The following is a 25,511-nucleotide window of genomic DNA, read 5'->3' as shown; positions in this document are numbered from 1 at the left end:
TTCAGAAATAACAAACTATTTGAAGAAAGTGAAGCAAAAGATAGAAAACAAAGGAGAAAGACAGATGAGAGATAGAAAAAGAAAGAGAAAATAGAGAAAGAATAAAGAAGTATTTATGAGTTCATCTTTCAAATGCAAAGGCATAAAACGTCTTTGAATATAAAAATCCATCCTTTTGCCTGCAGACTCGCAGAGGGCGAGGCAATGATGAAACCCCATTGAGAACGTCTGATGCATAATGTGAGGATCAAGGAGATAAAACTTGCAAGTTGCTCTGAGCTCTCTGAAAGAAAAGGAACGTGCAAAAGAACTTACTTAGCGTGGTTTAAATTTTGGATTACTCAGATGCGGTGGACTTGACTCTATGCCTATAGGTGCTTTGAAGTGTTCATTTAAAAATATATGGTTCATTGTTACTCTGAAATTAAGTTGCTAGGGTAGAGCATAACCTCCAGAAATACATGTTTAAGAGATTTGCTTATTATAGATATTGAACTGAAACCACCATTGAGTCAATTCCTGTGGAGCCTCTGCCTGAAAATGAGATAAAAGTCAAGATGTTGAAAACGAAATTTTAAAGGGAAAGTACAGTATCAGTTAGAAAACTTGCACAGTCAGCCAACTGACCAACAAGTACATAATGACGGCCTCCTAGGAACACAGCATGATGTTAATAAAACTCACATTGGGCCACTAAAGAGTTAAAGGGCTTACAAGGAGCCAAAAGGGGCTTTTCTGCTAAGACAGCAGCAGCAGTATTTGACTGTAGTTGAAATATTCCATACGGAGTATTAGAATCTGGTCCTTTAATGAATGCTACTTGGCTGAACCACTGGAATACTGGTTCTTTGAGGGCAAAAAAAACTTTTGTATTGGTCACCATTGTATCCCCAGCCTGGTAAATAGTACCTGCATAATAAGTATTTGTTGAATAAATTAAAAAATAAATGTAAGAATGAAAGGGAGGGACAGGGAAGGAAGGGAGGAGGAAAGGAAGGAAAGGAGAGGGGAAGGGAGGGGAGGGCAGAGGAAGGGAAGGGAAGGGAACAGAAGGGAAGGGAAGGGAAATTCTTTCTATAGTAATTCTCCTGGAAGCTATCCCTGGCCACATCCACATACCCTTGAGCATCCTGAAAGATGGAAGCAGAGAGTAAGAACTGGCGGGAGAGCTGTAAATATCAGGGTGGGTGCCAAAGGCATCACCCTTCCTTTGCAACTCAGTAACATTTTGTCCACAATTCCCTTGCACTTACCCTTCCGTACCATATTAATTGTTTCTGGGTTGGTTTACCTGGGCATGCCTGTTGAGATAAGGGGCCTGACAGAAACATACCTAGAGAACATTCACATTTCTTTTTTGGTTGGTTGGTTTTTTGTTTGAGACGGGGTCTCGCTCTGTCACCCAGGCTGGAGCGCAGTGGCACGATCCTGGCTCACCACAACCTCTACATCACAGATCCAAGCAATTCTCAGTTTCAGTCTCCCAAGTAGCTAGGATACAGGCACCGGCCACCATGCCCGGCTAATTGTTCTTGTATTTTTAGTAGAGATGGGGTTTTATCATGTTGGCCAGGCTGGTCTTGAACTTCTGACCTCAAGCGATCCACCCACCTTGGCCTTCCAAAGTGCTGGGATTACAGGCGGGAGCCACCGCGCTCGGCCTCATGCAAGTTTATAACTGAGTGTCAGCAGCAGGAAAATTGCGTGCAACAGAAGCCATGTTTTCTTCTTACATTTTGATAAGGTGGGTGCCCTATATTCCTAGTGATATTGCTCCTGGAACATCTAAAAGGCATCACCCAGTCCCTCATATCCCATACTGAATCATTTTACTCATCTCTGTAGTCCCTTAGAACATAATAAGAGCTCAATAAATACTTTTTAGACCAGACTAAGAGTGGTCACCCCCAGTATGATCAAGAGGGTCAAGACCAGAAGGAAGACATAATTAGCCAGAACCACTAGCTGAAAAACTAGAGTCCCCAGCCAAAAAGAGAGGCTTCAGGTATAAAGGTACATGTTTACTATAATATACATATATTTAGCAGAGAATTTCTGTTATAAAAATTATGATGTGAAATTCGAAGAAGGCAAAACTTAAATAAGCGAATGTTCAAAATGTGCACCTTTGACCCGTCCACACAGGAACCCTGCACACACCACATGCTCTGATCTTACCCTTCTCACCTGAACAGGAGGGATCCATCGTTAGGCCGGAATATGATCACAATGTGGTGCAGTTTTTGCTCCAAACACAACACCCATGCACACAAAACTAAAGTCAGAGTCAGAATCTTTGAGACTCATTCTGCGGCAGGTTCGTATTGGAATGTCTGGGACTACGGTTAATAAACTACACATTTTCTGGATCAAAATAATCCATATTCAGTAAGCACGATATATGGCTAAACATAAGGAACCTCTGACAATCAAGATTTAAAGTAGGTTTGGGGGGAAGCAAACTTTGAATTATTAAAACTCAGCTCTAAAAGGCAAGGCAAAGTCCAGCCAAGATCCTTTTCTTGGCTGAAGGCAACTGTATCTCCATTCTGTGGGCTGAGGGCAAAAATGTCTCCCTGCCAAGATCAAGAGTTGAAGGTGAATTACAATAAATCACCTGGGTCTTTTATGCCTGAAACAAGCCTTTGCTAAAGATGTAGACATGTTAATACAAAGATAAAGGGCCAAATAACCCAAGCCATTTTGCCTAATGAAGAAGCTACGTTAAGATACCACAGAAGGAAGTGTAGGCAAATGATGAAAGGATGAGAACTAAAACAAGTACCCAGACCAGAGCCTTCTCACCTAAATTAAGAAGTCTGCAGTTACATGTAACAAAAATAATGAAAACCAGCTAAATTTCTAATAATAGAAAAATGCCTCAATTATCTCACCAATGAAAATATGAAGCTGCTATAAATTTGCAATAACATAGAAACATGACTACAAGTTACATGAAAGAAAAATTAGGATACAATAATATTTACACAGTACTATCTCAACTGTCCTGTTTGAACTTATCTTTAAAAAAAAGCCAGAGGCCATATAAAAAATGCTAACGTTGGAAGCCAGGCATGATGGCTCATGCCAGTAATCCTAGCACTTTGGGAGGCTGAAGCAGGTTGATCACTTGAGGCCAGGAGTTCGAGACCAGCCTGACCAACATGGTGAAACTCCACCTCAACTAAACACACACACACACACACAAATAACTGGGGGTAATGACACACGTCTGTAATTCCAGCTACTCAGGAGGCTGAGGCAGAAGAATCTCTTGAACCTGGGAGGTGGTGGCTGCAGTGAGCCAAGATTGCAACCACTGCATTCCAGCCTGGGTGACGAAGCAACACTTTGAATTAAAAAAAAAAAAAAAAAATTTGCTAACATTGGGTTGCAATGTTACATGTTTTAATTTTTTCCTTTGATTTTTATATTTTTCACATATTTTGTACAATTGGTAGAGAGAAAAGAAGCTTAAAACCCTCCGTCTCTCAGTTGTTTACTTCCTTTGAATCACAATGTCCTTCCCTAGTCGCAGTAGGAATAATGGGACTAGTCTCACTCTCAAATTTTTTTAAATGTTTTGATGTGGCTAGGTAATTATATATAATTTGACATAAAATCAGTCTTTGAGTGATACCAGACAAAGCAAAATGGGAGATCCTATTCACTCATTCCATTAATACCTAAAGAGAGGTTACTCAATGAAGTTGAAAGGCAATATGATTTTTGAATACACACTTTTTGAACAAAAGGAACATTCCAGTTGCATATCTCATTTAGGTTAAACGACAGAAACCGCATGCATACTTACGTACACACCTCTCTAACATAGTCCCAATATCCACAAAAACACAAAACAAGCCCTAACTGCCAATTTCACTTGTATAAAACATATTCTGAAAATTATAGGTTTGAAGTGCTAAAAATTTGAAGAACATACAACATCAACAAGTCAGAAAATGGTGGAAATTTTCCCCCTTTTTAATATAAAGATGCAGATCATCAACAGTCATTTGCTGAAAAGAAACTTGCTCATTTTTAAACAAGACAGAAATTAAAACTGATGTGGCTCCTGTGTTTGTTTGAGTAATGACGCAACTAGGCATTAGTTTAAATCAGCTATTGCTGCTGCAATCAAATTTCTCCTAAATTTATCAAGCATTGTGATGCCTAATTTATTGATGTGTTTGATGTCTTCCCAATTTAAAAAAAAAAAATTCCTCAGCCTCAAAAGTTATTGTTTTTTCTGTAAAGCCACAAAGGTGTTCTAATTTTTCTGAAACCAGCCAGAGGAAATAAAGAATAAATAAAAAACCTGAAACCATATAAGCAAACTTGCATTAAGAAATAGAATTCAGGAAAATACCATGACAGCAGTCATCACTGTCAAATCTAAGGACACAATTAGACAAATCCGATTATTAAGTTTCTGCACTTCCATTGACTAGATAAAATTATGAAGAATTCCCATGAGAAGTTTGGGGCTGGGGGCAGTGACTCACACCTGTAATCCCAACACTTTGAGAAGCTAAGGTGGGACGGTCACTTGAGGCCAGGAGTTCGAGACCAGCCCGAACAATATAAAGAGATCCTCTCCCTAGAAAAAAAAGTTAACAATTATCTGGGTGCATTGGTGTGTACCTGTAGTCCCAGCTACTAGGGAGGCTGAGATGGGAGGAGCATATGAGCCTTGGAGTGTGAGGCTGCAGTGAGCTTTGATCATCCCACCAAACTCCAGCCTGGGTGACAGAGACCCTGTCTCAAAAAAAGGGAACGGAAGGGAAGGGAAGGGAAGGGAAGGGAAGGGAAGGGAAGGGAAGGGAAGGGAAGGGAGGGGAGGGGAGGGGAGGGGAGGGGAGGGGAGGGGAGGGGAGGGGAGGGGAGGGGAGGGGAAGGGGAGGGGAGGGGAGGGGAGGGGAGGGGAGGGGAGGGAAGGGAAGGGAAGGGAAGGGAAGGGAAGGGAAGGGAAGGGAAGGGAAGGGAAGGGAAGGGAAGGGAAGGGAGAAGGAAGGAGGGAGGGAGAGAGGGAGGAAGGGAGGGAGGGAGGGAGAAGTTTGAGCTGCCTTCCCTCCATGGTAGAGGTGAATATACTCATTCATTGCCCTGGCTGCATGGAATAAAATGGACAGGAGAACTTCTGTAGGCATTACCTAGCCAGGGCCACTGGTCAGTAAATGTGTGTATTTTTCCATATAAACCATCAAAAATGTGAGATCACTGTCTCTTTTGGTCTGTAAAACCATGTTTTACATGGAAAAATACACACATTTACTGACTCATAACAAATAATTATTGAGCACCTATTGTATGTCAGACCGAACTAGGCAATAAGGACCAAAAGACAAATCAGGCAAGTCTGGTCCCTGCTTCATGGAACCTGCAATCAAACTCACCAAACTCACCAAACTCAGAAATATATATATATTTAATATATATATATATATATTATATATTACAGTAATATGTATAATTCATCCAGTGCTTACTATGTGCCAGGCAAAAGTGTTTTATATTATCATCCTCATAATCAAAATAATAGCTACTACTAAGCACTAGGAACAGTCATTGTGCTAAATATTGCAACCTTATAATACAAGCGTTTTCTTCCTTATATTTTATTAGCACTTTGTGATGTGAAGAGTTGCTTAGAGAGGTAGAGGGAATTGTACAAAGGTCACAGATAATAATGGCAGAATGCAGATGTGAATACAGATATACCTAATTCTAGAACCCATGCTCTTAGCTACCAAGCCCATTATACCCCACAATACACCATTATGGTCTTCCACACTGGGCCTTGTCAAAGTCATCGGCAGTGAAGAACAAGATGTTAAAATCAGATGTGATATGCATGGGGACAGGAGCCATTCAAAGGCCAGTTTCATCACTGAACAGCTGGACCTCCGTTCTGGTTGGCCAGCTTCAGGAACTGATGGAGGCAGGTTGGAACCAAGCCCAGGGGTCCTCTGGAAGAATCCAAAACAGGCAAGATAAAAATGTCTTCCAAACAGGTGCTGCCTGATGGCTGCTTCTTCAGGCACCAGCAAGGAGGAGGAGAACATTCCCACTGATTACCCCAAAGCAGTTGCTCCCAACCAGGGGAAATGTTTCTCCCTGTTCCTCAGCAGAGGACATTTGGCAATATCTGGAGACATTTTCAGTTACCACAACTGTGCATAGGCTGCCACTGACATCTAGTAGGTAGAGGCCAGAGATCTCACTAAACATCCTACAGGGCACAGCACAGCCCCTCATAATAAAGAATTATCTGGTCTAAAATGCTAATGGTGCTACTGCTAAGAAGTCTTGCCCTAAAGTATCGCTGTGCTAGCTAGTAGATTTTTCCATGAGCCATAGGCATGAACCTGTGCCCCTAATTTGCCAAGAAAGGAGAATTGCCTAGATTGTAGTCTACAAAATGGGGTGCAGAAAGAAACCAGTGTGTCTTCCATTCATATCTATGTATTTTAATGTTCTTATCCCATGTATATGTTTTATTATCCTCATAAAGTAATAGTACAATAGGACATGCATACAATTTGTATATAAACAAATACACATTTATTGGAGGTATATGCTCAGAAAAGTTTACTCATAGGAGCACATAATCAGAGAATGTTGGAAATCATCAGACTAGAGAAAGGACTATTGATTTAAACTCAAGGAGATCTAGGATCAAATCCCCAACTTAGCTTCTAATTAAACTTGGTTTAACCACCTGTAAAATGGGAATAAGAACAGTCATCTCCCAAGATTGTATGACAAATCAAATTCAATTATGTACTAAATGCCTAGCACATAGTAATTGCTCAATAAATGCCCATCTCCTTCACCCTCTCCTCCTCTCCTTGTCCTAGGTTTGAGGACTCTGAACAAGGTCAAAACTTATCTGTCCTGAGTGTCATCATCTGCAATCTAATTATGAATGTTCCACCTACTTTACAAAGTTGGCATGAAGGATTAAATTAGATCACTGATATTAAAGTGCTACCAAAAATACAAAGGGTTTATAAATATAAAGTTTTCTTAAATTGGGGTCATACCACCTTTTATTAAGGTATTCCTGATAATCACTTCTTTGCCCAATTTGGAAACTCAAAGGCCAACATTCTAAAAGGAAGGGGCTGGAGTCAAATAAAAGCATGTGGCTTTTATTTTCTGCTTACCTGATTTCACCATCTTAGCTGAGAAAGTACTTAAATATTGCGAAATCAGGAATTTCAACAGTGATATATCCAATTAATCAGCATAGTGTTTTGTTATTTTTCCCCAGAGGGAATTGATTCACAGGCTGTGAAAACACATTGCATCACACGCTGACCACGCAGAGGGGCACAGACGCTGTGCACCTCCTGGACTGTGCTGACGTCAAATTGCAAGGGCATGTGGCCCTGTGCACCCCAGATCAGCACGATTCTCCCACCCACTTACGGTCTGGGATTCGTGCTTGATCATCTACAATTCCAAGTGCGTATTTTTAAACTTTTGAAAATGAAGTGTGTTCATGCAAGCACTCTCCAGAAAGGTCAAAAGCAGGCGGGAGCCGTGGCGCCTTCGTCGGAGGGCACTGCACTCCTGGAACCTCTCCCAGTGGGAGTCTGGGAGATGCAGGGAGCTCAACCCCAACCTAGATTTCTCTGGCATTTACTGACTCTCTCTCCTTACTCTCCCTAATAGAGTTAATAACAATAATAGCTCACCATTTTAAAGCACTTCAGATTTTTAAAAAATTGTAATGAATATTATCTCCTTGATTCTTTGAATTGCAGTTGCTTACTTACTTGTATCAACCACTCTAGGTGTTGAACTTCTTAAGGGCACAGGCAGGAACTTTTTCATGTCTTGTTATTCCCAGGGCCTGCCTAGCACGTGCATGGTTCATAGTAGGTGCTTAATATTCATTCCTTAAACTCGTGGCTAGATGAAAAAATATTATTATCCTCTTCTAAACAACGAGAAGCCTGAAATTCAAAGATACTAAGCCGTGTGCCCAAAATATGCATTTGTAAGTTACAAAAGCAGCTCTGAACTCGTCTTCTGATCTCAATTTCACCAGAGACTTCAATTTGGAAGGTAATTCTTATCTAAGTGAGGTAAACAGAAAGAAAGCTAAATGTCACTCCCCTAAGTCCAGCAATGAAGGAGCTGCCAGGATACAGAAGGGGACACAAACAGAACCAACAAATTTACTAATGCCAATTGCCTTCTCTTGTGCCCCCAACTTTGTCCTAGATAGACAGGTGTATCTGTCCCATGTGTGTGCCTGGCTAGTATATCTAAGAAAAGGTAAGCTGGACCCTGAACTTCACCTTGATTCAGAGTCTGATACCATATTAGCCAGATCTCGAGATCTGGAGTGAGACGGACTGGGATGGAATCAAGGCTCAGCCACTTATAAACGTAGGTCCCTTGGGCAAGTTGTTTACCATTTTGTCCCTCCATCTCCTCATCTGTAAAATAGGGAAATTAACACAGCTTACTTCATAGAGATGTTGTAAGGATTAAATGAGTTCATACATTTTTAAATGAGCAAAACAATAATAAGTACATGGATATAGTGTACTAACAAATATTAGCTATAATTTTCCTTGCACGGGTATATTCTACCTCCATGATGCTATTTCCTACTGTTTCATCACCTAAGCCAGCCAATGTCTTATCAGCACTCTCAGCTTATTCCAAAGGCTTCCTAACTAGATTGCTCGTCTACTGGTTCACCTTTCCCCAACACTTCTTTCTACACCCTTTCTACAACTTCATCTGATCATGTGACTCACTTGCCTGAACACTCATGGCTTCTCCGCAGCCTGGAGGATGCCGTCCAAACTCTTTCATATAATCATCAAGACCTTTCTTGATCTAAGTCCAACTTCTCACTCAAACCACATCTCCCACGTCTTTCCCAGGTTCTACTTTGATCTTTGAGCACAACCCATATAAAATCAAAGATGTTCATTGTTTACCGATCATGCAGTTTTGATATCTGCACATCCTATAAAAACATTCTAGGTGCTGAAAGAAATGTTAGTGAATTAACTTCATACCATAACTGACTATTGAATAATATCATAATTAAGAGTCTGAGCTTTGGTAATGAGCAGATTAAAGTTTCAATATCAACTCTGACATGTATTAGCTGTGTGACCTGGGACAAGTTACTTAACCTCTCTGAGTCTCTAGCTGCATTTCTTCACTTGTAAAATGCAGATAATTGTCTATTTTCTAAAGTGTCATGAGAATTAAATGGAATTATGTATTCTAAGTATTTACAACAATGCCTGGTGCCTGGTACACTCTTAAAAATGGCAGCTAAAACTCAAAGCCTCTAGTGTACATCAACAGTAAAAAGGCTTATGGTGATAATTGGGCAACTTGTTGGGGATCCTGGAGCCAACTTGCATATCAAACTAAGCCCCCTAATGTGTAAGCCCCCAGCGAGAACCACAAGGCCTGCTTCTAGAAAAGCCAGTAAGCATCTGCTTTAAGACAACGTTAAATAAGCACTAAGTACTCAGCAGCCCACACGTATCCTCCTAGCCCATTCTTACCCAAGGAAAGCTGAGACAACAATGGTTGTGTCCCTTCCTACTCTCTTAGCATAAATAACTAGGGACATACATAAGAGCATGGTCATTTCCAGGCCTACTGCAAGGGTCGTCACATATCCCCTCCAGGACAGCAGTGATTAGAGACAACAGCAGCTGAAGGCAGGCCTTTGACAGGACAAAATCAGCCTTGTTGGTGGACACCTGCCCACTTGACGTAGAGCAAAGACCCAAAGGCAGTCGCCAAAGAGTCTTCATTTCATGCTTCCAATCTACTCCTGGTAACCCACAGGCTGTACTCCACAGCCCCCACAGTCCTGGCTGGTCAGGGCACAACTGATTATTTTCCTTTTTTTTTTTTTTTGAGACAGAGTCTTGCTCTGTCACCCAGGCCAGAGTACAGTGGTGCAATCTCGGCTTAGTACAAGCTCTGCCTCCCGGGTTCACGTCATTCTCCTGCCTCAGCCTCCCAAGTAGCTGGGACTACAGGTGCCCGCCACCATGCCTGGTTAATTTCTTGTATTTTTAGTAGAGACAGGGTTTCACTGTGTTAGCCAGGATGGTCTCGATCTCCTGACCTCATGATCCGCCCACTTCGGCCTCCCAAAGTGCTGGAATTACAGGTGTGAGTCACCGCACCCGGCTGATTATTTTCCTTTAACTCTCACACCCTGTTGTGTGTTAACACTTATGTAACTCCAGCCTACTTTGGAAGGACAACTCCTTATGTATAGCTGTCCAGACGGAAAAGCCATGACATTGTGGCCTTTTTCCTGGAGCTGGAAGGTGAAAAAAAGTCCCTTCTTATCAAGCAACTTGTAATATAGATGCTACCTAGAAAAGAGTACATATGTGTGTGCACGCACACGTAATGCATATGTGCAGGCATGTGTGTGTGTGCACGTGTGTGTGTGTGTGTAAAACAGAAGCAGAGAGAAAAAGGAAAAGATTTCTCTGCCTCCAAATATTCTTAATTGATTATCTAACATGGGATGTTAGTTCAGGTAATTTGGGAAATTGAAATTACATGTTTGTACAGAGATAATCTATGCTTAAAACTATCTGGCGTGGTAGGAGGAACACTGATGAACAGTTTAAAAACTTGCTTCATGCAGGCTTAATATGGGGCTAATTCAGAATTACAGAGTTGGAGAGTTATGGGACTCAACATAAAGCGAAGCAGTTCACTGAGCACCGTAGCGATCAAGAAAACACACATAAAAATTCCGATCAGAATGGAATGTGAGGCAAAAGCACAATTTCCTCCCAATCTGGAATATCAGCAGGATTTGCACTTGTTGTTTGTGGTTTTCTGGGGTGGATGGTACATTACAGTGGAGCATCAGCACTAATGCTACATGGCAGCTCCTCAGAATACCATCTGCTTCCCCGGGAACTGTTAATATAGTTGTAATTATCTACTTCTAAGCACTTTATTGGGAATATCATTTGCAAATTAATCAACTACAGACCGGTAAAACAAATGACATGCTTCCCTGAAAACAACAGCAGTATTGCACATTCTTTTCCTAAGGATTAAGGGAAGCTGGAGTGAGTGAAGGGGTTTTACACACGCCTTGAAAACTGTGCCCTGTGTATAAAAGTTGAGCAGAAAGAATGACAGCATAGCATTTTCTAAAAAGGTCTTGGGAAGATATTGGCAACAGGGAAGAGGAGGAAGACATAAAAACCTAAGAGATGAGTAGAACTGCCATGCGAGAGACAAGAGGCAGACAGTGGGCTCCAACTGACAGCTCCACAATGGTGGAGACAAAGATTCCCAGAGTCCTCTGCACCTGCTCTCTTGACTAGAGTGTGCCGCCTTCAGTCTTGCCCTCCAAATCTTCCATGCTGTCTGCGGTGTGTCGAAGGCCATTTCCCTCTGCCATAGGGCAAGAAGCAGGAGTGTTAAGGGGAGAGAAAGGGAACGCTGGAACACTAATCGTTAACTCCTCCACCATCACTGAAATGCTCACTCCCAAGCAGGTACAGATCTGTAAGCAGAAAAGCAAAGCAATGCCTGAGACCAAAGGGAGAAAAAGGCAAAAGATCTACTTGGCAGAAATGGCACAGGAGAGTCAGGGTACTTTGTATTTATGCAAACACCAAGTATGTCGCCTCGTGCTGCTCATTATAACCAACAAAATGGCTCTAAATCACGGGTCCTTAAGTCTGTGGCTTCAACCCAGAGGTCCAGCAGAAAAAAAGAATCTTAATCACCATACAGAGAGCCCTAAGTGCACCTTCCTTTAGCAGCTAATCCAAGAGCCAAAAGACAAGGAACTACCGCCCTTGCTCTCCTCTGAAAAGGCCCTGCCTCCCAACCTGGCTGTCATCTGGAAAGAGAAAGACTCAGTCTCCCCAGGATATACCAGGCTATAACAAATGGCCTTCCTGTGATTTTACCAGCATCTTATCACCCCATACTTCACAGAGCAAAAGAGAATCAGAGAAGCACATGCAGAGAGAATGGGATTGTGCACACTTGCGTGGGACATGGAGTATGGTTTATGTGATCAGCTTAGGAAGACCCGAGCTGACCTTCACTGATTGAAATGATGGCTTATTGGCCTCATTAAATTATTGTTAAAAGAATTACTAAGACCTTTTCTGAGATAGAGAAAAAAAAATTATTTGGAATCGACAATCCTGGTAGTGAATCCTGCCTTTGCTAATGACCAGTTGCTTAATCACATTGTGCTTGAGTTTACTTTTTTAATCAATGAGGTTCTGATCTCTTTTTAAAGGGGTTTACATGCAACTTTGAAATACTTATTACAGAAGAAAATAAAGACAGAAATGAAGACATTTTAAACCAAACTTAGAAAGGTTTGACAGAGAGAAAATGAAAGAGAAAATGAAATAATACCATATGAACGTCCATGGTTTTCCTCCCTCCTGTAGGTACAGAAGGGATGGCCAAGAAAACTGTAGTGGGGAGATATCCACACTGAATTAAAGCAAGAAACATTTATTGAGCATTTACTATACTAAGCAGATTAGCTTGTCATACCTTGGGATGTGGCTATGAGAATGTGCTCTCCTATAAAGAAGGCAAACCCTATGTCTTATTAGTTCTAATAGTTCACCTCTACTCCAGACTAGAAAAAGTGAGATAAATAAATGTTCTAGGCATGGAGCTAGGTGGATAGAATGACTCATTTGACTTTTTGTCATCTGCTGTTTAAATGTGTGTATAAACTTCCCAGGTAGGTATTTTCACCAAGTGTATTTGAGACAAGTATTATTTATCCAGCCTGCCTGATCAGACCTCCCCACTGTCTGGAACAACCTCACAACAAAGGCCCATCCATTTTGCAGTCTTTTTTTTTTTTTTTTTTTTTTGAGACGGAGTCTCTCCCTGTCACCCAAGCTGGAGTGCAAAGGTGTCATCTCAGCTCACTGCAACTTTCGCCTCCTGGGTTCAAGCAATCCTAGTGCCTCAGCCTCCCAAGAAGCTAGGACTACAGGCGTGCACCACCACACCCAGCTAATTTTTGTATTTTTAGTAGAGATGGGGTTTCACCACGTTGGCCAAGCTGGTCTCAAACTCCTGGGCTCAAGTGATCTGCCCACCTCAGCCTCCTAAAGTGCTGGGATTACAGGCGTAAGCCCCCACACTCGGCCCATTTTGCAGCTAACTTCTTAAAACCTGGTGTATCACAGAGCTGACTTACTCTAAATCAGCTCTTCTTCAGGAGGAGATAATGAGGTTATTTCACAGTTGGGAAAATCCACTGAGACTTTTTTTGCCCTTCAATTTTTGTTTTTGCTCTTGCTTTTGTTTTTCTGTTCCAAATTATTTCTTCCATGAAACATAGCATCAAAAAACAAAACGAAACAAAACCCTCTAGGGCCCTAGTCTCTTCCTTATTTAAATATTTGAGGTGGATTTAAAGGAACAGTTTCCAGAATATACAAACAAACCTTAATACCAAAAAACAGATAGAAAGAAAATCGTACATAAGAGGGAATAAAGTTAGTAAGCACCCCTTAGATTTCCTGATCAACCAAGATTCTCCCTGAGAAGAGAGTATTCAACAAGCTTCAAGAGCTGGTTTTGAAACTGTGACCTTAGGTGCATTGTTTAAGCTCTCTGTGCCTTCATTCTAAAATGGAACTAAGTAATATACCTACCACTGTTTTAAAGATCACATAAGAGATAACACATTCAAAGCACCTGACACATAGTAGGTCATCACTATGCTGGGTCTGCATCTCACTTACAAAGTCTGGGGCAGCCTTCAGCAGACTCTGGAATGACGGTAATGTGTGAATACATGCACGTGATGAGTTGAGGCAAAAAGAAGCAAAAAATGTGAGCTAAGGACATGAAGAGTTTATTTGTCCCTTAGGTATTTTCTCCCAGCGATCTCAAGCAGAACTTCAGCTAGCTTGTACCACATTCATCTTCTGAAGAAACAATAGATCATGAAGATGATTAAAGAATTGTAGCCCTGCTTCAACTACCTGAGATGTGAAGGCAGAATTACCAATGGGTTGAGCAATTGTAGGAATCTAAGATTCCTTCTTGTCATATGGTCTTCTTAGACCATTCCATACCTTCACAGAAGTGGGCCCCAAAGACACTAGAATGTGGCAAATTGGAGGTGTCTAGTTAGAGGCTACTGCCGTTGTTCAGGTAGAAGAGCATGAAGATATGGAGGGTGTTGGATGGCGACCATGGGGACAAGAGAAGGGGCCTCGTATAAGAGAACATGGAAGGTAGGTGTGGAGGCTCATGCCTGTAATCCCAGCACCTTGGGAGGCTGAGGTGGGCAGATCACCTGAGGTCAGGAGTTTAAGACCAGCCTGGTCAACATGGTGAAACTTTGTCTCTCCTAAAAATACAAAACCTAGCCCTGTGTGGTGGTGCACACCTGTAGTCCAGCTACCCAGGACACTGAGGCAGGAGAATCACTTGAGCCCAGGCAGCAGAGGCTGCAGTGAGCCGAGATTGTGCCCCTGCATTCCAGCCTGGGCAACAGAGTGAGACTCCATCTCGAAAAAATAATAAAAAAACAATAAAGAGAACATGGAAAGGCAGAAGTATCAGAATGTGGCAATTTATTTGAAATAGCCAGTGATTTCTCCCCCATTTTAGCTAAGGTACATTCTTCTAACGTTTCTTTAAGAAAAGTGTAATATTTATACAAAAATCACAAAAGTTTTTTAAAATTGTTAAAATAAATGACATATTGCAAAAAAGGAAAGTACTTGTAACATTCTTTTTTTTTTTTTTTTTTTTTTGAGACGGAGTCTCGCTCTGTCATCCAGGCTGGAGTGCAGTGGCCGGATCTCAGCTCACTGCAATCTCAGCCTCCCGGGTTCACGCCATTCTCCTACCTCAGCCTCCCGAGTAGCTGGGACTACAGGCGCCCGCCACCTCGCCCGGCTAGTTTTTTTGTATTTTTTAGTAGAGACGGGGTTTCACCGTGTTCGCCAGGATGGTCTCGATCTCCTGACCTCGTGATCCGTCCGTCTCGGCCTCCCAAAGTGCTGGGATTACAGGCTTGAGCCACCGCGCCCAGCTGGTACTTGTAATATTCTAAGGCTTTAATCTTGAATGCCTGGGAGAGAATGCTGGCGCAATTCATATAAAGTTAGAAAATCAAGACAAACATGTTTTCCTGTGTGTAGATAGGAAAATGGTGATGAATTTACCCAGAGACCTGTTTAATCTAAAATATTACTAGGGTGCAAAGAAACAATGGCATATAACAAGTGTTCAATAAATGCTTGTCAAAGGAATAAATAAATTACATACACTATCTGCTCTGAGAATTAAGGAGCACCAGATAAAACAGCTAAGCAAGACTCTTACCAAGTCTGGTACACAAAAGATGAAACGGTAATGATAGCTGCAGGAAAAAAAAGATTCCACAATGAGTTTGAAAAGCCCTGGACAAAACCATCCACACAAGTTTCTTCACATCTTGAAGGATACAGAGAAACTAGCAGGTGGATGAGGCAGTCAGCAAGCAAAGAAGGAGGTAGCTCTTATCAGCAAATGCTAGCAGGAATATAGGGCTGGCCCATGATGTGGATACCCCGTGCAGACTAACGATTTCTCACCTTTTCAAAAAGGCATTCAAATATTGCTTAAACATTTATTTAGAATAGTGGTTGAGAGTTTCAGATAGGAAGGATGCAGAAAGGAACATTATCCAATCTTTTCTAGAATGTTCCCAGCAATTCAGCTCTGGCCCAGACTTCCGTCGCCTACTCAGCAAACCAGTTACCGGTATCCCTCCTCTTCAGGAGGTGGTTTAGGAAACAGCCACTGTTGCTCAATGTGCCTCTTGAGATGATCAGCACCCAAGCAGCAATCATGGAGAAGATAACCACATTTAGTCTTTTTCCTGAATAGAGTGATTCTACATTGCTTTTCTTTCGTCTCCAGTGACATTTCCATGTCCCTTTGAGATTCATGCCCCAATGTCCTTGATTCTGCTTTGCCTAAGATGCACATTCATAAGGTCAGTCCTCTTCCAGTACAATCACCAAGTACAAAGTGGGGACCACATAAACTTCTTCAAATTAAAACAATTGTAGTGCTATTTGTGTGGCACAAGAAAGAGGGGCTTATTTTCCCCCTTAGGATTCCAAATTTTCAGCTGCTTCTGAAGTAGTGGTGGCAGAAAGGTGAGCACACAGGGTAACTGGTATCCAGCCAAACCTCTTGGAGACGTTTTATGGCCCCACAACCCTTGGCAAAAGTGTCAGGAAGCCCGCTCTGCCTTTCTGCAAATGCCAGCACACCACCGGGGGTGGTCACACCTGGGCCAGCAGTGTGCTTTGAACTCTTGTTATCTGGCAGCAACCGTCCCTGAATGTCTCTCCAAGGCTGAGAGCAGCTGTCAGATCAATGCCTGCAGACTGGGATTGCTACATTCCCAGGCCGAATCTCATAAACAGCAACCAGGTTATCTGCTCCGTCATACTGGGCTCTAGCTTGCCCTGAATTCTTCAGTAAAGGAGTCATTTTTTCTGTCACTGCCTGCGTCAATGCCTCTACCCCATGAGAGCCACCATCAAGATAAAGCCTCAGGGGAGGGGTCCCGTTCAGTTAATCGATCAATCAAAGAGTTGTCTCCATTATTCTCTTAACTCTTACCTATCTTCACTAAATACCTACAGCCACTGGCTGGACTCCAAGGCTCCTCCTCCCCTCCTCCAAACATGAATGCTTCTGGGACTAGTCATAAATATGATGTTTGGATATTTGATGATCAGTGTGTGATACCTCAGACCTGGTACTGGAGGCCATACAGACATGAGCCAACACAAAGGCCACTTCCACATTCTGAGCTCACACCTCCACCTGCCCATCCCTCCTGTTGAGAGGCCCCATGGAGGGGGTTCTTCCTGCTGATAATGCCTAGTCACAGAGTCCCATCAGTAAAGAGAAGTAATTTCTTTCTTTAGACAAATTTTAGATATAAAGTTTGTGGACTTCTCTCCTTAGAAATAAGTCAATTCATTTTGAGGACTAATATCCATAATCTATAAGGAACTTAAATCAACAAGAAAAAAGAACCCCATTAAAAAGTGGAACAAAGGAGATGAGCAGGCACATCTCAAAAGAAAACATACAAGTGGCCAACAAACATATGAAAAAAAAATGCTCAATATCACTAATCATCAGAGAGATGTAAATCAAAACCTCAGTGTGATACCATCTCACACCAGTCCGAATGGCCATTATTAAAAAGCCAGAAAATAACAGATGTTGGTGAGGTTGCAGAGAAAAGGAGTGCTTATACACTGTTGGTGGGAATACAAATTAGTTCAGACACTGTGGAAAGCAGTTTGTAGATTTCTCAAAGAAATAAAAATAGAATTGCCATTTGACCCAGCAATCCCATTACTGGGACATAGTCAAAGGAAAATAAATCCTTCTACCAAAAAGACACCTACACTCACATGTTTATTGCAGCACTATTCACAATAGCAAAGACATGGAATCAACCCAGGCACCCATCAATGGTGCATTGGATAAAGAAAATGTGGTACATATACACCATGGAATACCACACAGCCATAAAAAAGAATGAAATCATGTCCTTTGCAGCAACATGGATACAGCTGGGGGCCATTATCCTAAGCAAATTAATGCAAGAACAAAAAATGAAATACTGCATGTTCTCACTTATAAGTGGGAGCTAAACATTGAGCACATAATGACAGAAAGATGAGAACAATAAACACTAGAGATTCCAAAGGGGAGAGGGAGGGAGACAAAGGTTGAAAAACTACCTATTGGGTACTATGTTTACTATTTCAGCCACTGGATCATTAGAAACCCAAAGCTCAGCATTATACAATATACCCAATTAACAAACCTTCACATGTACCAGTTGAATCTAAAAAAAAGGAAAAGGAAAGAAATAGGTCCATTTGTTTTACAATTCCTTTGCACAACTCTAGGAACTACTAAAAGAAATAGCAAGTACTCACCTACTCATCCCATAACAAGATGGTGGGGGGGAAAAATGAGGATGTCTCCAATACTCACAAAAGAAACTGTAATATTGCTTTTCAAAATTTTTACAGACAAAATACATCTTAATTCCTTCTACTTTTTAGAGGAAACTTTTAGAAGAGAGGGAATAACAAAATTGAACAGAGAATGAGACTGGGAGCCACAGAGTTAGGGAAAGAGAAATGAGAAAAAGATATATAATGTTTCCTTCCAGAGAGTTCTGAGTTTGGACATTCCTTAAATTTTTATTATATTTTATTACATATATATTAGTATTAGCCAATTTATTGAACACTTACCAGGTGTCATGTGCTGTCTATGCGTTTTATAAGCATTAACTTATTCACTTTATTTAATCTTTATGGCAAACCTAAGACGTACGATGATGGTATTATCTTCATTTCATACCTGAGGAAATTAGACAACTTGTCCAAGGTCACAGAATGAGAGATGGCAGAACTTGGTTTTTATCTGTGTCTTTCTGCTCTTAATATTCAGCTGAATTAACTTCCAAACAAAAATAAAATTTCATATAAATAAAATGTATTACTAATCTTTACCACCAAACATAGAGGAGATATTTGCATATGCATCATAGTACAGAGGAAATGTATAAAATGGTAAGTTTTGGCTGAGTGCAGTGACTCAGGCCTGTAATCCTAGCACTTTGGGAGGCTGAGGCAGGAGGATCACTTGAGGCCAGGAGTTCAAGATTGCCGTGAGCTATGATCACACCACTGTACTTCAGCCTGGGTGACAGAGCAGACCCTCATTCAAAAAAATAAAGTAAAATTTAAAAAAGCTTGACAATGAATGGGCTTGTTGCACTTAAATTAGGTAGTTAAAATGATTTGGTTTGTTCCAATAACAGTAAGACCTTTCTTCACTCAAAGTTCAACATTCTTTCTGCAGGAGAATAAAAATGTTCTAGAAACATCCCAGATACTGGAGCATTTGGAATGTTAATTTTAGCAAGTCCCAGTGTTTGGAACATCTGCCTCACTGAGAGATATCCATTGATAACACACGGGGGAGAAGGCAAAGAGTACAAGAGAAGCGTATAATTCAGGGACCATCTCCAAGGGCAAAAGATATCATCATGATGTTTGACTCTGGACTTGAGTCAAAAAGCAGAGGAGGCTAAAAAATGTGCTTTCAGTTGTCAAGAGAATAAATCTCATCCTCCCATCCTAGAGGCGGAGAGTGGAGCTCATTAGCATAGAGTAGAAAGTCCTCCAGGACTCTTCATCAACCTTCTGTCCACACTGCTGTGCATTATGCTTGTAAGAGACAGTACCTTGAGGTAGTTAAGAAAACAGGCTCAAAGCCAGGCTGCATCTCTTGATAGCCCAGCTTTTTAACCCGCTAAATACATCAACTTTTCTGTGCCTCGATTTCCTCATCCATCAATGGGAATAATAATAATACTTATCTCATAGAGTTATTGTGAGAATTTGATGAGCTGATGTATACAAAGGGATTGCAATTTTGTCCAGCAAATGGCCAACGCCACATACAAATGTCTTGCCATTGTTACAAAAATGTAAAGTGATTACACTGAACTCCTCCGTCCATATTCTATAAGCAGCATCCAACTCCCTAACAGAAATTCTTGAAAAGTCCAAGGTTATACTGTAGCACCTTCTTTTAAAGGTCCTAGGGAAATGGCAAAAGTCTAATTAAATTTGTTCTCAGAAACAAAAATTGATTTTCTTTTTCAATAATTCTATTAATTGAATCTCCTCCTTCACCTCAGCCAAAGGCTAGAACTTTGAAGAACAAACTCCTGTCTTTGTCATTTAAATAAGTTAGTCTTATACTACTTTGTCAATAATAACACCTTTTAGTGGAAGTTAAGCACAATACTAAACTTGCTACTAATGTATCTTATGCCACCTCTCAAATAATCAAAATAATGCAAATATAAACCATCCTCCTACATAAAAATTAGCAAAAAAGAAAAACCAAAACTAAGCAAAAAATTATACCTAAAGCTGGCAGAGTTGCAACTAGGCACATATATTCAAGCATATATTTTGGGTAACAGTGTAAAATGTTTTGACCCTTTTGGAAAACATCATGACAGTATGCTTTTAAAAATTATAAAATTTACTCCTATAAATTTATATTTAAAAACTATTCAAAAGATGAAAGCTATAGGCACAAAGACAGCAGGGTTTTTGCAGTAAAAGTAAAGAATGAAATATACATATTATAAATTGCTTTATTTTCTCAATTTTATGGTACTTTTTTGGATTTTTTTTTTTTTTTTTCTGAGATGGAGTCTCACTCTGTGGCCCAGACTGGAGTGCAGTGGTTCAATCTCAGCCAACTGCAACCTCCGCCTCCGCGTGCAAGCAATTCTTGTGCCTCAGCCTCCCGAGGAGCTGGGATTACAGGCACCCGCAACCATACCCGGCTAATTTTTGTATTTTTAGTAGAGATGAGGTTTCACCATGGTGGCCAGGCTGGTCTTGAATTCCTGACCTCAAGTGATCTGCTTGCCTCGGCCTCTCAAGGTGCTGAGATTACAGGCATGAGCCACTGCACCTGGCCCTTTTTTGGATAATTTTTAACATTTCTGAAGTTAAACTACATCTTGTTTTCAGTGTATACATGTAAAGTGGTGATATTTCTTTTCTTCTTTGAAAAGCTGTTATGAAAGCAATGATGCATCTTAAAATCAGTGGCATCTTATGATCAAGAAAATGCAATAGTATGCCATCATTAAAAATAGTAACTATGGAAGTCATACAGAAACATGAAAATATAGATTACAACCACATTAAATTGTATATAATTTAGGGCTAAAGAAGAAAGAACAGTATAGACAAATTCAGTTTGACTTACAAGTAAGTTTTTCCTTTCTTTCACTTAGCATTCCACAAATGTTACTACGATACTACACATGTGTTAACAGTTTTCCCTTTTTTAAGAAAGAAAGAAATATTCCTTCTCTGAGACTCAATTCCTATAAATAAGATGGAAGTCAAAAGTCAGCTAAATGTTCTTATTGATGATAAGCCAAAAACTCGAGTTTAATTCTTATCACCGTCTTACATTCCAGTAAGAGCTGAGTAGGGGCATTGATGGGAAGGGGCACAACAGCGTCATTACTGCGTGCAGTAGCCCTGTCTTCACACCCTGGGGGCTGCAGTGGGTTGGGAGGAAGCCCAAAACCGAACCAAATCCCTCATATCCATTATGGAACCCATGCAGACTGCACACCTACTGTCACATTGGACCAAAAGAGAATTGGGATCCATAGAAAGAGGGAGAATGCAGATAAGATGTGAAGAATAGGACAGGTACTCAAAAATGGGAAAGGAGTCAGTAGGTTGCTGAGGAGATGGGAAATAAAGAGAGCTCTGAAAGGAGAAAAAGTTAATGAGAAACAAAAGACAGGGTGTACTAGAACATCCTCAAAGACACATCATAGAGGTTTTTGTTAAAGGAATAAATGACAGAATGACTTAGCAATGTCTAAATGCTAACACAATACCTGGTCTGGCGTGTGCTGTCATTCTTTTAAACACTTACTCCTTCACTCATTCTGAAAATATTTACTGAGCATCTGTTATATGGCAGGCAATCATCTAGACAAGGTAAAGAAAGCATCGAAGAAAACACACAAAACTCCATGCCCTCAAGGAGCTTACATTGTGTTGCAAATGGGGGCAAAGTGGAAAGGGGAGGTGGAGATGACTGATCAAAATAAGCAAATAAAGAAAACAAACAAAACATGAGATAATGATGCCTGCCATGCAGAAGTGCAAGAGTTTAGAGAGATGAGAGTATTTGGGGGTAAGAGAGAAGCCTGCAGCTTTAAATTGCATGCTCAGGAAAGACCTCACTGAAAAGGTGATGTTTGTAAAAAGACTTGAGGAAACTACAAGAGCAAGTCATATGGATATCTAAGGAAGAGGGCAAAAACAGCAAGTGCAAAGGCCCTGGGGTAGAAGCACGTCACACATGTTAAAAGATCAGCAAGGAGCCCAGTGTGAATGCAGCAGAGATAAGCACACAGCCGGAGAGACTTGGGCTTCAGAGACAACTTGAAGATCACAACTTTTACCCTGAGTGACATGGGGAGCCCCTGAAGGGTCTTGAGCTGAAGAGGGGAATGATGGAACTAGTTTTAACAGAGCCTGCTGCTGGGTTGAGAATAGTCTACAGGAGAAAGGAAAGAATCAGTGAGGCCACTTTGAAGCCTGTTTTAATAACCTAGCTAACAGGCTTGGATCAGAGCAATAACTGAAATACACTAAAGAGTGTCTAGGGCCAGGTGCGGTGGTTCACACTTGTAATCCCAGCACTTTGGGAGGCCGAGGCAGGCAGATCACGAGGTCAGGAGATCAAGACCATCCTGGCTAACACGGTGAAACCCCGTCTCTACTAAAAACACAAAAAATTAGCCGGGCTTGGAGGCGGGCGCCTGTAGTCCCAGCTACTTGGGAGGCTGAGGCAGGAGAATGGCGTGAACCCAGGAGGCAGAGCTTGTAGTGAGCTGAGATAGCGCCACTGCACTCCAGACTGGGCGACAGAGCGAGACTCCGTCTCAAAAAAAAAAAAAAAAAAAAGAGTGACTAGATCCCAGTCCCAGAGGTGTTTTGAAGCTGGATCCCACGAGATTGACAAATGGATTGTGTATGGTATGTGCTAGAAAGAGTGGGGTCCAGGGTGACCCCAAGCTTTGGAGGTCTGAACAAATGGAAAATAGAGCTTCTAGGTGCTGAGATGGGAAAGGCTGTGGGAGGAATAGGTTTAGATGGAGAAAATCAAACCTATTACGATGTCGCCCGTGGGGACATCGTAAGTTTGTGAAATGATTAGATATTCAAGCAGAGTTGTCCTGTTGACTGGAGCTTAGGTGGAATAAACATCTGTACAAATGATTAAAGGACAGAAAAATGAGAAATTAAAACTGAGAATGGGACCAAATGAAAGGAGAAAGTCAGAAAGATTAAACAATAATACTAATAACAAAATAAAAGAGAGAGGGACAAAGAGGAAGAAATCGCCTACAAAACAGGGGAAAGGATGAGAGGGAGGCGAGGTGAGAGCCGCTTCCAAGTGCTCACATTGTCAGGTAACCCTCCCATCTACCATTTCCCCTTTTGCCATTCAGCTAAACTAAGAACATGTGTCTGACTCTGCTGCCACCTGACACTAAATACCAGTGACGTGATGATTTCCTGTACGTTTGTCTTAAATGTGCTCATGTTTGTCTGAAATGTGTTCATTCAGCCGGGCTGTGGGATCACAGGAAATTGGAAATCTGGTCACAGCTCAGAGGCACCCAGCCTTCTGCATCATACACTGCCGACCCAGCCTGCATCCTCTTTAATAGCTGTTCACTGTGGAATAAGAATTGTTCTCAGGTCTTTCCTCTGCACTCCTGACTTAGGCAGGCTGGGGAAAGGCTGTTCACCATTAATAAGGAGGATTAGGGAGACATGAAGAGAGGGAAGGTGGAAAACGAGGTGGGGAATTCCCCAGTCAGCAGCTTTCTCTTGTCTGCTTTTGCCTGCAGTTAGGTACCAAGGCTGATTTAGAGCAAAGAATTAGCTCCTCTGGAATAATCCCAGGAAAGCTATCTCGCAGCCTTTCCTTTTGGGTTTGTTTCTTTGGTTCTGCGTTTCTACAGCAAAGCTGGAGGAGCTAAGGTAACCCAAAAGTCCTGGGGCTTGCCTTACCACTTACTGGCTGTGTCATCTTGGGCAAGTCACACACCCTATCAGCGCTGGGCTGTCTCATTTGGAAAAATGAAGATAATTAGCGATTGCCTTCCAGAAGGCAGGATGCCCAGCCAGATGATCTGGCTCAACCCCTTCCAGCTCTGAGGTCTACGATCGTGTGATGTTTATAGATAGTGAAATGCACAAGGGCAGGAGTTGAGAGGTGTGAGCAGGAAACAGATGAGCTCAGTCACTCTCCCACACCCCCTCCAAGTGGAACTTCTTATGGGATCTTTAGCTAAAAGAGAAAAACCACTATCTTGGTTCTCTGTTATGTGCAGAGTAGTGGAACAAGAAACAATAAGGAAAACTGCATACTTTGTATTCAACCAAAGCTGGGTTTGAATCCTTTGTTCTAACATTTTTTTTTTTTTTTTTTTTTTTTTTTTTTTTTTTTTTTTTTTTTGGATACGGAATCTCGCTCTGTTTTCCAGGCTGGAGTGCAGTGATGCGATGTCAGCTCACTGCAACCTCTGCCTCCCAGGTTCAAGCAATTCTCCTGCCTCAGCTTCCTAAGTAGCTGGGACTATGGGCGCACGCTACCATGCCCGGCTGATGTTTTTGTATTTTTAGTAGAAACGAGGTTTCACTGTGTTGCCCAGGCTGGTTTCGAACTCCTGAGCTCAGGCAATCTGCCCACCTCGGCCTCCCAAAGTGCTAGGATTACAGGTTCCATCACTTCTTACAACATAGCCTTGCACAAATGACTTCCATTCTCTATGTCTTAGGGGACTCATCTGTAAAATGAATATAGAATAACACCAAGAAATCCAGGTTGCCGAGAATATTAAATAAGATGATATCAACAGAGAGTAGGTGGTCAGAAATAAACAAATACATAACTAAGAAAATAAAGATGATAACTTTAAAATGCCAAGTTTATCAGTCATGGTGCAGACATAAAAAACAGAAATCATTCTAGGTATTTTAGACAGGAGGTACTTAATACAGAGGATTATTTACTCAGGTGAGTGACGAGCACCCAAGCATCCCCTCACCTCCAACCTCAGCTCAGGCTCTGGACCTCCAAACCCCAGCCTGGGCCTAGGATTCCAGCATCCTCATTACCTGGGAGAGAAAATCAGACATTAATGAAAAATCTGAGCGCAGATTGATGAGAGGAAAGCACTGGGCACCGGAGTTGTTGGGGCACAAAATGGTGATGAGAGGCAAAAAATAACTTACACGATTGCCTAGTGCTTGCAAGGAACACCTTTTTCCTAGTCTTAGTTACCATGGGGGAAAGATTTCCCTGGGAAACAGCTGTCTTTCCCCATCCAATTGCAGTGGGGGAATGGAGTGATTCTTTTGTTTGAATCTGGGAAGAACAACTGAGCCTGCGTAGCTCAGCTCAGCTCCATCCTCATCTCGGGCACCAGCTACTCTCAGGCAGCTGACATTCCTTGTGATTTCAGCAAGCACCAGTGGGATGGGGGAACATCCTGCAATGACTGGATGGGTAAAGTGACCTAATCCTTGGTTATAGTGATGGGCCATTTGCTTCTCATGGACAAACCTAGAATCAGCTCCCATAGAAATAAAGATGATGCCATTTTAGCTGCCATTTTGACTCTCTTATTTCTCAATTAGTTCAAAGCCCAGGTAGGCATAAAATACTACACAGCCATAGAAAAGGAAGAAATTATGTCCTTTGCAACAACATGGATGCAGCTGGAGGCCACTTACCTAAGCAAATTAACACAGGAACAGAAACCCAAATACCAGATTTTCTCACGTATA

Source organism: Rhinopithecus roxellana, chromosome 2 (assembly GCF_007565055.1).
Source record: "Rhinopithecus roxellana isolate Shanxi Qingling chromosome 2, ASM756505v1, whole genome shotgun sequence".
NCBI classification, from domain to species: Eukaryota; Metazoa; Chordata; class Mammalia; order Primates; family Cercopithecidae; genus Rhinopithecus; species Rhinopithecus roxellana.
The sequence above is the reverse complement of the archived record's forward strand: the minus strand, read 5'-3'. Positions refer to the sequence as shown.